Raw genomic sequence first — 11,441 nt, 5'->3', positions numbered from 1 at the left:
TCTTTAGATTTGGGAAGTTTTCTTCTATAAACTTGTTGAAGATATTATGCTGGACCTTTAAATTGAAAATCTTCGTTCTCATCTACTCCTATTATCTGTAGGTTTGGTCTTCTCATTGTGTACTGGATTTCCTGGATGTTTTGACTTAGGATCTTTTTGCATTTTGCATTTTCTTTGATTGTTGTGCCAATGTTCTCTATGAAATCTTCTGCACCTGCGATTCTCTCTTCCATCTCTTGTATTCTGTTGCTGATGCTCACATCTATGGTTCCAGATTTCTTTCCTAGGGTTTCTATCTCCAGTGTTGCCTCACTTTGGGTTTTCTTTATTGTGTCTACTTCCCTTTTTAGGTCTAGTATGGTTTTGTTCATGTTCATCACTTGTTTGGATGTGTTTTCCTGTTTTTCTTTAAGAACTCCCACCTGTTTGGTTGTGTTTTCCTATTTTTCTTTAAGGACTTGTAATTCTTTAGCAGTGTTCTCCTCTATTTCTTTAAGTGAGTTATTAAAGTCCTTCTTGATGTCCTCTACCATCATCATGAGATATGCTTTTAAATCTGGGTCTAGCTTTTCAGGAGTGTTGGGGTGCCCAGGACTGGGTGAGGTGGGAGTGCTGAATTCTGATGATGATGAGTGGTCTTGGTTTCTGTTAGTAAGATTCTTACATTTGCATTTAGCCATCTGGTAATCTCTGGAGTTTTAGTTGTCTCTGGTTAGAGCTTGTTCCTCTCGTAATTCTGTTAGCCTCTATCAGCAGACCTGGGAGACTAGATCTCTCCTGAGTTTCAGTGGTCAGAGCACTCTCTGCAGGCAAGCTCTCCTCTTGCAGGGAGATGCACAGGTATCTGGCGTTGGGACCTGCCTCCTGGCAGAAGATGAAGGCCTGAAACAGGGCCTGTCCCAGAGCTGTTAGCTTCTGTAGTCCATGCTCTCACCTGCACAGACTAGTCTCAGATGGATCCAGGAGCCAAAATGGCTCCCCCAGGTGCTCCTGCAAAGCCCTCCCGGGCGGGACGGACATCTCTCCTCCGGCAGGGAAGGTGCCCGGATGTCTGGAGCCCGAAACGGGGTCTGCCTCAGAAGCTGTGTGGCTTCTGCCTGTCCTAGAAGCTTTTAGCTTCTGTAGTCCACACTCTCACCTGCACAGACTATTCTCAGAGGGATCCGGGAATGAAGATGGCTCCCCCAGGTGCTCCAGCAAAGCCCTCCCGGGCAGGGCAGACACCTCTCCTCTGGCAGGGAAGGTGCCCAGATATCTGGAGCCCAAAACAGGGTCTGCCTCAGAAGCTGTCCTCTAGGGATCTTGGGGGTGTCTGCCAACTCCTCGCCCAAGGTCTCAATGATCATTTTGATGTGTGCTTGGATTTGGTTTTTGAGAATTTTATTGAGTATTTTTGAATCAATATTCACAAGGGAAATTGCTTTGAAGTTCTCTGCACATAGTGGAGCATTTGTCCTTATTACAAGTTGGAGCATCTTCTGGGTATATGCCCAGGAGTAGTATTACTGGATCCTCAGGTAGTACTTTGTCCAATTTTCTGAGGAACCACCAAACTGATTTTCAGTGTGGTTGTACCAGCTTGCAATCCAACCAGAAATGGAGGAGTGTTCCTCTTTCTCCACATCCTTGCCAGTATCTGCTGTCACCTGAGTTTTTGATCTTCGCCATTCTGACTGATGTGAGGTGAAATCTCAGGGTTGTTTTGATTTGCATTTCCCTAATGACTATGGATGTTGAACATGTTTTTAGGTGCTTCTCAGCCATTCGGTATTCCCCAGTTGAGAATTCTTTGTTTAGCTCTGTAACCCACTTTTTAAATAGGGCTATTTGGTTCTCTGGAGTCTGACTTCTTGAGTTATTTGTATATATTAGATATTAGCCCTCTATCAGATTTAGGATTGGTAAAGATCTTGTACCAATCTGCAGGTTGCCTTTTTGTCTTATTGTCAGTGTTCTTTACCTTACAGAAGCTTTTCTATTTTTGAGGTCCATTTGTCAATTCTTGATCTTACAGTACAAGCCATTGGTGTTCTGTTCAGGAATTTTTCCTCTGCACCAATATCTTTGAGCTCTTCCCCACTTTCTCCTCTATAAGTTTCAGTGTCTCTGGTTTTATGTGGAGGTTCTTGATCCACTTGGACTTGAGCTTTGTACAAGGAGATAAGAATGGATTGTTTCACATTCTTCTACCAGCTAACTGCAAGTTGAGCCAGCACCATTTAAGCTCTGAATACCCAAGATACAATTCGCAGAAACTCAAGAAGAAGGAAGATCAAAGTGTGGATACTTCAATCCTTCTTAGAAGGGGGAACAAAATACCCATGGAAGGAGTTACAGAAACAAAGTGTGGAGCAGAGACTGAAGGAATGACCATCTAGAGACTGCCACACCTGGGGATCCATCCCATAAACAACCACCAAACCCAGACACTATTGCAGATGCCAACAAGAGCTTGCTGACAAGAGCCTGATAAAGCTGTCTCCTGAGAGTCTCTGCCAGTGGCTGACTAATACAGAAGTGGATGCTCACAGCCATCCATTGTACTGAGCACAGGATCCCCAGTGGAGGACCTAGAGAAAGTACCCAAGGAGCTGAAGGTGACAGTACCGAAGCAGCCCCATAGGTGGAACAAAACCATGAACTAACCAGTACCCCCAGAGCTCCCTGGGAATAAACCACCAATCAAAGAAAACACATGGTGGGGTTCATGGCTTTAGCTGCATATGTAGCAGAGGATGGCCTAGTCGGTCATCAGTGGGAAGAGAGGCCCTTGGTCCTGAGAAGGTCCTATACCCCAGTATAGGGGAATGCCAGGGTCAGGAAATGGGAGTGGGTAGGTTGGGGGAGGGAATAGAGGATTTTCAGAGGGGAAACTAGGAAATAGGATAACATTTGAGATGTAAATAAAGAAAGTATATAATTTTTTTAAACAAAAAGAAACAAAAACAAAAATAGTCTGAAAAAAATGTTTGCCTTTATAAGATTTGTCTAGTTATGACGTCTCTTTACAGCAATAAAACGCTATCTAAGACAGGCAAAAAAAGAAAGAAAGAAATACAAATGGCCAATAAATAAGAAAAACTCTTCAAAATCCTTAACCATCCAGGAAATGAAAATTGAAATAAGGGGGATTTCATCTCACCTCATTTAAAATGGGGATCATTTTTAAAAATTAAAATAAAGGATGATAACACATGTTGGTGAAGTTGTGGGGAAAAGAAACCATTCTACACTTCTGATAGGATGTAAACCAATTAGCAACTATGGAAGTTGATATAGAGGCTTATCAAAAAAAGTAATAAATAAATAAATAAATAAATAAATAAATAAATAAAGCCTCGAAAGGATCCAGCTATACCACTTCTGAGTACACATCCAAAGGACTCTAAAGACACCACAGAGACAAATACACATCCATATTTCCTGCTGCATTCAATTCACAGTAGCCAAGATATGAAACCAAACTAGATCCTCATCAATAGATGAACAGACAGAGATAATGTGGCATGTATACTCAATGGGATTTTTATGAGTATTGGCTTACATGAATTATTGCATCATATGCATGTCTGGTGGCCACAGTGGCCAACAGAGAATGTCAGATACTCTGTAACTGGAGTTACGACAGTTATATGCTACCAGATGGGTGTTTGGGATTGAACCTGGTCTTCTGGAAGAGCAGCAAGCGCTTTTAACCACTGAGACACTTCTCCAGCCTCAATTTTATTTTCTTCATGTCTGAATTAAAGTTCGAGTGGGTAAAGGCTGAAGAGAACTCAATGGTTAAGAGCACTGGCTGCTTGTCCAGAGGACCTGAGTTCAGTTTTCAACACCCACATTAGATGACTCGTACTCTCCTGCACACTCTCCTGTGCATAGAACCCATGCATTCTCCTGGCCTCAATAAGCACCCGAAAACAAACAGTTTACATGCACATAGACACTCTCGTGAGCATAAATAAGAATAAATAATAAAAAATCATTTTAAAAAGAAGAATGAAATTGCATCATTTCTTAGGAAATCATGTAACTGTGTAGCAGCATATTAATTGAAATAAACTGGATTCATAAAGAAAAATATGTTTTCTCTCAAGTGGATCTGTGTGTACATACATGAAAAGAGGGGCTGGTTTGTAAATGGAGGGTAGAAACCAACAAGAGAAGACAGATTTTGGGAAAAGGAGGAAACCGCAGAATGAAAACAGGTAAATGTAATACTATACAGAAATAAAGATGCCATAATGAAACCAATTATGTTGTATGCCACCTAACAATAATTATTATTTTTTTGCTGTTGCTGAATTTATTACAAGAAGTTGACTGCCAAATGCTGTATGATACTTCCAACTGTTACTAGGTGGTGATGCAGGTGAAGTCAAGGGTTGAGGGAACAGTCAGCGTTTCTGCAGGCAAGGTTCAAAGAACCTCAGATGATCTCCCTAGGAAGTGGCCATGTCAACAGGTCACTAGGCAGATGACATTCCTCACCAACAGACTCTGGGCACCAGAGTTCTCAGCCAACTGCACACACTTGGGATGGGCTAAGCAGACTGATGCTGTACAGAGAGGGCACAGCCTTGTGCTATCCACCTCTCCTCTGTGCTGTGCTGGGATAGACTCACTGCTGGGATACAGCAGCCTGTGCAGATATTTGTGCCTTCTTTAAGGGATACTTGCAAACATTCCCTGATGCCCAATTATTTGAAGATACTTTATTTTCACAATAGTTCACAACATAAGCTTCTGGCCTATTCTGCCAATGTACAAACTACAAACTCTTGCTCAGCAGCTGAGGGCACTCTTTAGTATCATGTCTGAAAAGTGAATAAAAATCCATATAAAACAAATACTCAAAGTTTCCATAGGAACACAGTAAGTGTGACCCCAATCTCCTAGCCTTCCATACTGCATTGGTGTCAACCCTACTTTTACAAAGACATCCCAAACTAGCAGTAAGTTAAATGATCCCCCCAAATGCCTTAATTCAAGCTAAACTTGCATGTAAGAGCTACAAGAATGACATCTACACATTTATCCTAGAAGAAGCACAGGCTGCAGCGTGATGGTCCATCCCACTCCCCTGGGCACAAGACATGGACAGAGTGCCATCATCCTTCTCCACCTCCGGCGGGAAGCCATGGTTCTGGGTCTGCTTCAGGAGTTGCCACATTGGCTGTGACATTACATAGTAGATGTTTGGCCTCTGGAACCCATTGAAAGTAGAAGCAGCAGCAACGGTGTATGCACCCATGTTCTCAAACAGCATCCAATCACCCACATGCATTTCAGGCATGTTACAGCACTCAATGATCCGATCAAGGCCATCACATGTTGGCCCCCAGATGCTGGATGAGTAATACTTCTCATCTGGCTTGGGTCTCTTCTGCAGCATGATCATAAAGAATGCAGTTAAATGATCCTTATACTCCATCATTCACGTAATACAAGAAGGTTTGCTCATTTGACTCATCTTCATCGTCAGAGCCGAGCTGCTCCTTCCACACATTTTTGGTTGGTTGGTTGGTTGGTTGGTTGGTTGGTTGGTTGGTTGGTTTTTTGGCAATGATGTTGACTGCAAGCGTGAAAGCTGACGCGACATAGTATTGCCTGGCTCAGCTATGATTCTCACTCCAGAGTCTGATGGGAAGTACTTGTCCAGAGCTAGGTTGATTACACTGATGATCTCTTCAAATTTAAGCTTTGTATCTTCAGATCCAGAAAAGCCACCACCAATATCAAGCAGATACATGCTGAAAACAACATCTGTTCCCATGTCAAACACACAGCCGGCATCCGACACTGCCTGCACGAAGGTCTACAGGTCAGTACATCCACTGCCCACATGGAAGCTGACACCAATGACATCAATATTTAGCTCTTTTGATCGTTCCAAGAGAAGCCTGCTAGTTTTGAGTGTGACACCAAACTTAACACTGAGGCGACAAACAGCTTTGGAATCATCAGTGGCAATCCACAGAACCAACTTTGACTTTGGATGTGCTCTGGCGACTTTCATCAATACAATTTCACTGTCAAAAGTCATCATCTGGGGGCTGGTGAGATGGCTCAGTGGGTAAGAGCACCCGACTGCTCTTCCAAAGGTCTGGAGTTCAAATCCCAGCAACCACATGGTGGCTCACAACCATCCGTAACGAGATCTGACGCCCTCTTCTGGAGTGTCTGAAGACAGCAACAGTGTACTTACATATAATAAATAAATAAATAAATAAATAAAAAAAAAAAAAAAAAAAAAGTCATCATCTGGAATCCACTACTGGCAGCATACTTGATCTGAGAGACTTGTTTACAAGGATTTACAGAGATAATCCTCTCTGGAGGCACCCCAGGCCCCTGCACCAACTGTATTTCAGTCTTGCTTGCACAGTCAAATCCTGTCCCAGTGGCAGGTAGTGTGCTCACTATGGCTCTGCTATCGTTACACTTGACTGTGTAAAAGGGAGTAACGCGGGGAAGAGCTTTTAGCCACCTCAGATGCTTCTTTAGAATGTCTCCGAGGTCCGCAACATAGAACGCATCCTTATCGTCAGAGGAAGACTTCATTGATATACTTTTATAATATAAAAGTATTTAATATAATATAATGAAAAAGTCATTACTTCAGATGGTATGAGAAAGTTTTAGAAGCCTAACATTCCTAATAGGGATGTATAAAATAAAGGGATATAACTTGGGGCAACAAATATTCAAAAGGTGACTGGGCTTGTGGCTTTCTGAAAAACTACTTGTCGTATGCACAGATCCCTGTATTTGAGCCACTGTTCTACTAAAATATTTTCAGAATATGGGAAGGAATAGGATGCAAGTGTAACATCTCCCATCTCTCTCTCCTCTCTCTGTCTCTCTGTCTCTTCTCTCTCTCCTCTCCCCTCTCTATCTCTCTCTCTCTCTCCTCTCTCTCTCTCTCTCTCCTCTCTCTCTCTCTCTCTCCTCTCTCTCTCTCTCCTCTCTCTCTCTCTCTCTCTCTTCTCTCTCTCTCTCTCTCTCTCTCTCTCTCTCTCTCTCTCTCTCTCTCTCCTCTCTCTCTCCTCTCCCTCTCTCTTACACATAGATACACACAGTAACACCTCCTAGACTTATGTTAAGCTACTATAATTTCAAATTAGCATGTTACTTTTAAATACTAAAAATCTTTGCTTATTTATTTAATAATATATATACTATACCTTCACATTTCTTAAAAGAGGGAATGAGATTCCATTACAGAGGGTACTGAGACACCACGTGGTTGCTGGGAATTGAACTCAGGACCTCTGGAAAAGCATTGGTGTTTTAAAGCACTGAGCCACCTCTGAAGCCTCAAAATAGCATGTTATAATCAAAAACTTTTTTAATGCAATTCATAGTAATCACAAAGTAAAACCTATAATAGATATCAAAAACAACAAGGAGTTAGAGCATACCAGTATATAAAAATCACTTGACCAAAGAAGACTATAAAAAAGAAGAAAAAAAATATCAACTACTTAAAAAACTAGAAAACAACCAACACAAGTTTCAAAATAGCAAAGAACCCCCAGGCAGTATCTCCACAGTAATCTTGGGAAAGCTGAAGAACAGAATTAGAAAAGCAGCAAACACTCTAACCACCCAGGTCTGCAGCAATGACAGAACAAGAACCCTGGAAAAGCCCATCCCCTTGGTGCTGGATGCTTGGCCCTGGCAACTAACAGAGCAGCATCGCAAAAGAACTTCTACTACCATAGAGCCTCAGCCTCTTCTGACCTCTGTGAGCCATGTCAAGTGCTACAGGACTATGTATCGAAATCTGACAAACATAATGCTTCAAGATCATGGAAAAGAAACTTTAACTCAGATATAAAAAGCATTCAGCAAATTTGTTATAGATCTATTATTAAAGCATGATAAACATATATGAAAAGTGTTCAACATAATTAATAATGAGAAAAATCAAACTCACGGTAAGTTATTGCCATCTAAATATATAAATATTACTACTACTAAAAAGACCACCAAAAAAGTTTGGAATAAAATACCCATGGAAGGAGTTACAGAGAGAAAGTTTGGAGCTAAAACAGAAGGATGGACCATTCAGAGACTGCCCCATCCAGGGGTCCATACCATAATCAGCCACCAAACGCAGACACTATTACATATGTCAGCAAGCTTTTGCTGAAAGGACCCTTATATAGCTGTCTCTTGTGAGGCTATGCCAGTGCCTGGCAAATACAGAAGTAGATGCTCACAGTCATCTATAGAATGGAACACAGGACCCCCAATGAAGGAGCTAGAGAAAGTACCCAAGGAGCTGAAGGGGTCTGCAACCCCATAGGTGAAACAACAATATGAACTAACCAATACCCCCCGGAGCTCGTGTCTCTAGCTGCATATGTATCAGAAGATGGCCTAGTCGGCCATCATTGGAAAGAGAGGCCCATTGGTCTTGCAAACTTTATTGCCTCAGTACAGGGGAATGCCAGGGCCAAGAAGTGGGAGGAGGGGTAGAGGAGTGGGCAGGGAGGGTATGGGAGACTTTTGGGATAGCATTGGAAATGTAAATGAAGAAAATACCTAATTTAAAATAAATAAATAAAAGAACTTCTACTACCACAGAACCTCAGCCTCTTCTGACCTCTGTGAGCCATATCAAGTGCTACAGGACTATGTATCGAAATCTGACAAAAATAATGCTTCAAGATCATGAAAAATAAACTTTCAGATATAAACAGCATTTAGCAAATTCTTTATAGATCTGTTTTTAAAGCATGATCAACAGATATATGAAAAATGTCCAACATCATTAATAATCAGAAAAATCAAAATCACAATATATTATTGCCATTTAAAAAATATAAATACTACTACTACTACTACTACTAAAAAAGACCTCAAAAAAGTTTGTCAATAGCTGGGCAGTGGTGGCACACACCTTTAATCCAAGCACTTGGGAGGCAGAGGCAGGCGGATTTCTGAGTTCCAGGACAGCCAAGGCTACACAGAGGAACCCTGTCTCGAAAAACAAAAAAACAAAAAACAAAAAACAAACCAAAAAACAAAAAGCAAAAAGCAAAAAACAAAAAAAAAAAACAAAAACAAAAAAAAGTTTGCAAAGATAAAAGAATGATGGGGAGGTAGGTAAGGATGCATATAGCTGTTATTATAAATGGTATCTATGTTCCCCAAAATATAATAGTACTGCCAGTTGATCTAGCAGTCTCACAACTGGATATATATTCAAAGAAAATCACATCCACATATTGGGAACACATTTGTGTCTCCATACTGGTTACTGCAATACCCACAAGTGAAATTAATCTAGGAGTCCATCAAAGAATGAGTTGATAAAGAAAATGTGGTATATTCATGTGCAATGGAAAAGCATGCATCTATACAAAAGGATGGACTCCTGCTCTTTGTGGCAGTGTGGATAAAACTGACAATCATCACATTGAATAGAATAAACCAGACTGTGCTAAGAAAAATGAATTCATGGCACAGTCATAAAAGAATATCCATACCAGAGCTGTTATAAAACTTTCAATAAAGGATATACTCTGTTGACAGAAACATAGCAGTTGAATGCTCAGAATCATCCCTCTGAGAGGGAAGGAAATCCTTAATTACTGGGGTTTTGTTTGGGGAAAGGTGTTTCTGATTTAGTTTGGTTGATTTTGTTTTGGTTTTATTTTTCCTTAATTTATTTATTCATTTTACATCCTGATCTTAGCTCCCCTCCCTCCTCTCCTTCCAGTCACACACACACACACACACACACACACACACACACACACACCACAGCCCTTCCACTGAGGCCATACAAGGCAACTCAGCTAGGGATCCAAAGGGAGGCAAGAGAGACAAAGTTGCCCAACTGTTAGGGGACCCACATGGGAACCATGCTGCACATCTTGTGTGTGTGTGTGTGTGTGTGTGTGTGTGTGTGTGTGTGTGTGTGTAGGGGGACTAGATCCACCCCATGCATGCTTTTTGGTTGGTGGTTTAATTTCTGTGAATCCTCATGGGCCCAGGTTAGTTGACTCTGTAGGTCTTCTTGTGGTGTCCTTGATCATTCTGGCTCCCTCAATCCTTTCTCCCACCCTTCCACAAGACTCCCTGAGCTAGACCAATGTTTGACTATGGGTCTCTGCATCTGTTTCTATCATCTGCTGGATGAAACCTATCAGGGGAGAGTTACACTAGGCTCCTTTCTGCAAGCATAGGAGAGTATCATTACTAGTGTCAGGGATTGGCTCTCTCCCATGGGATGGGTCTCAAGTTGGACCAATCATTGGTTGGCCATCCCCTCAATCTCTGCTCCATCTTTATCCCTGCACATCTTGTAGGCAGGACAGATTTGGGGTTGAAATTCTGTGAGAGGTGGTCACATCAGCCTCTAAATTCCCTACTGCAAAGAGTCTCAGCTAGGGTCACCTACATGGACTCCGAGGAGCTTCTCTGACCCAGGTCCCAGATTATCTTGAAAGGATGTAGGCTATAGACCACTATCTATCATAGTCACTCATGGAAAATCTATATTGTGTTTATAGACATTCTGTATTCCAGGACTACCTATGTAGGTATAATTGTTTGTGTGACATCCTTAAATTAAATTCAGAAATATCTCTTTCCCTTAAATGTGATTGTGTTTCCTTACATCATACTATAAAGGGAGCACAAAAATCTTGGGACTAGAGAGGTGAAACCGTGATTAAAAGTACTTGCTACTCTTCAGAGGATCAGGGTTTAGTTCTCAGCACACATCAGATGTTCACAGCTACCTCTAACCATAGTTTCAGAGGATGCAGTGCCCTCTTTTAAACTCCACTGGTCATGCACATAGTACATAAATATACATGCAGGCCCTCGAACATATATACTAAATAAAAATAAACAAATCTTTTCCTTTTTTCTGTTTTTTTCCTGTATCTTGTTTGGAATCTACACAAACATGGAAGAATTTAACTGTCCTCTGAACATTACTAAATGGCCCTCTTTTCCATCCCCTGGGATCCTACAGCGGGGCAGGGATAATTTCTTTGCTGTGTCCTGTCTCCTTGCTGGTTGGAAGCTTGGCATTTAGAATGGTTCACTACTGCCTTCTGAGAATTCTGAACAGCCCATAATCTTGTTTAACAACTGAAATTAATTCCAACTTCAGAATACATGAAAGTATGAGTGTTTCCACTAAGAAAGAATGACTGAGTGTTCATTTTTGCCAGAAGTAGAGGGGTAATGGTGTAGAAATTTAAGTTAAACTATAAACCGGGAAAGTTTTAATAGCATAGCCAATCAGACCTCCTGTGAGTTCACAGGTAGAAGCCACTTCTAAAAGGAAGATAAAAACATTTGTTTAACAAAAACATGCAGTGACGCATCTTTTTTTCTCATGTTGGGGGCATGAGTGTGATGTTGAGCAAAATTAATTTTGCACTTCTCTCTATTCTGATAACAGAAAGGTAAAC

At 41.3% G+C, this 11,441-nt stretch overlaps 1 pseudogene; it reads right to left on the bottom strand.

Moving 5' to 3' along the window:
* Positions 1-4,830: 4,830 nt before the first annotated feature.
* On the bottom strand, positions 4,831-6,565 carry Gm8982 (predicted gene 8982; annotated as a pseudogene).

This window comes from Mus musculus, chromosome 7 (assembly GCF_000001635.26).
Source record: "Mus musculus strain C57BL/6J chromosome 7, GRCm38.p6 C57BL/6J".
In the NCBI taxonomy this organism is placed as follows: domain Eukaryota; kingdom Metazoa; phylum Chordata; class Mammalia; order Rodentia; family Muridae; genus Mus; species Mus musculus.
Note: the sequence above shows the minus strand (reverse complement) of the source record. Positions and strands in the feature narration are given on the sequence as shown.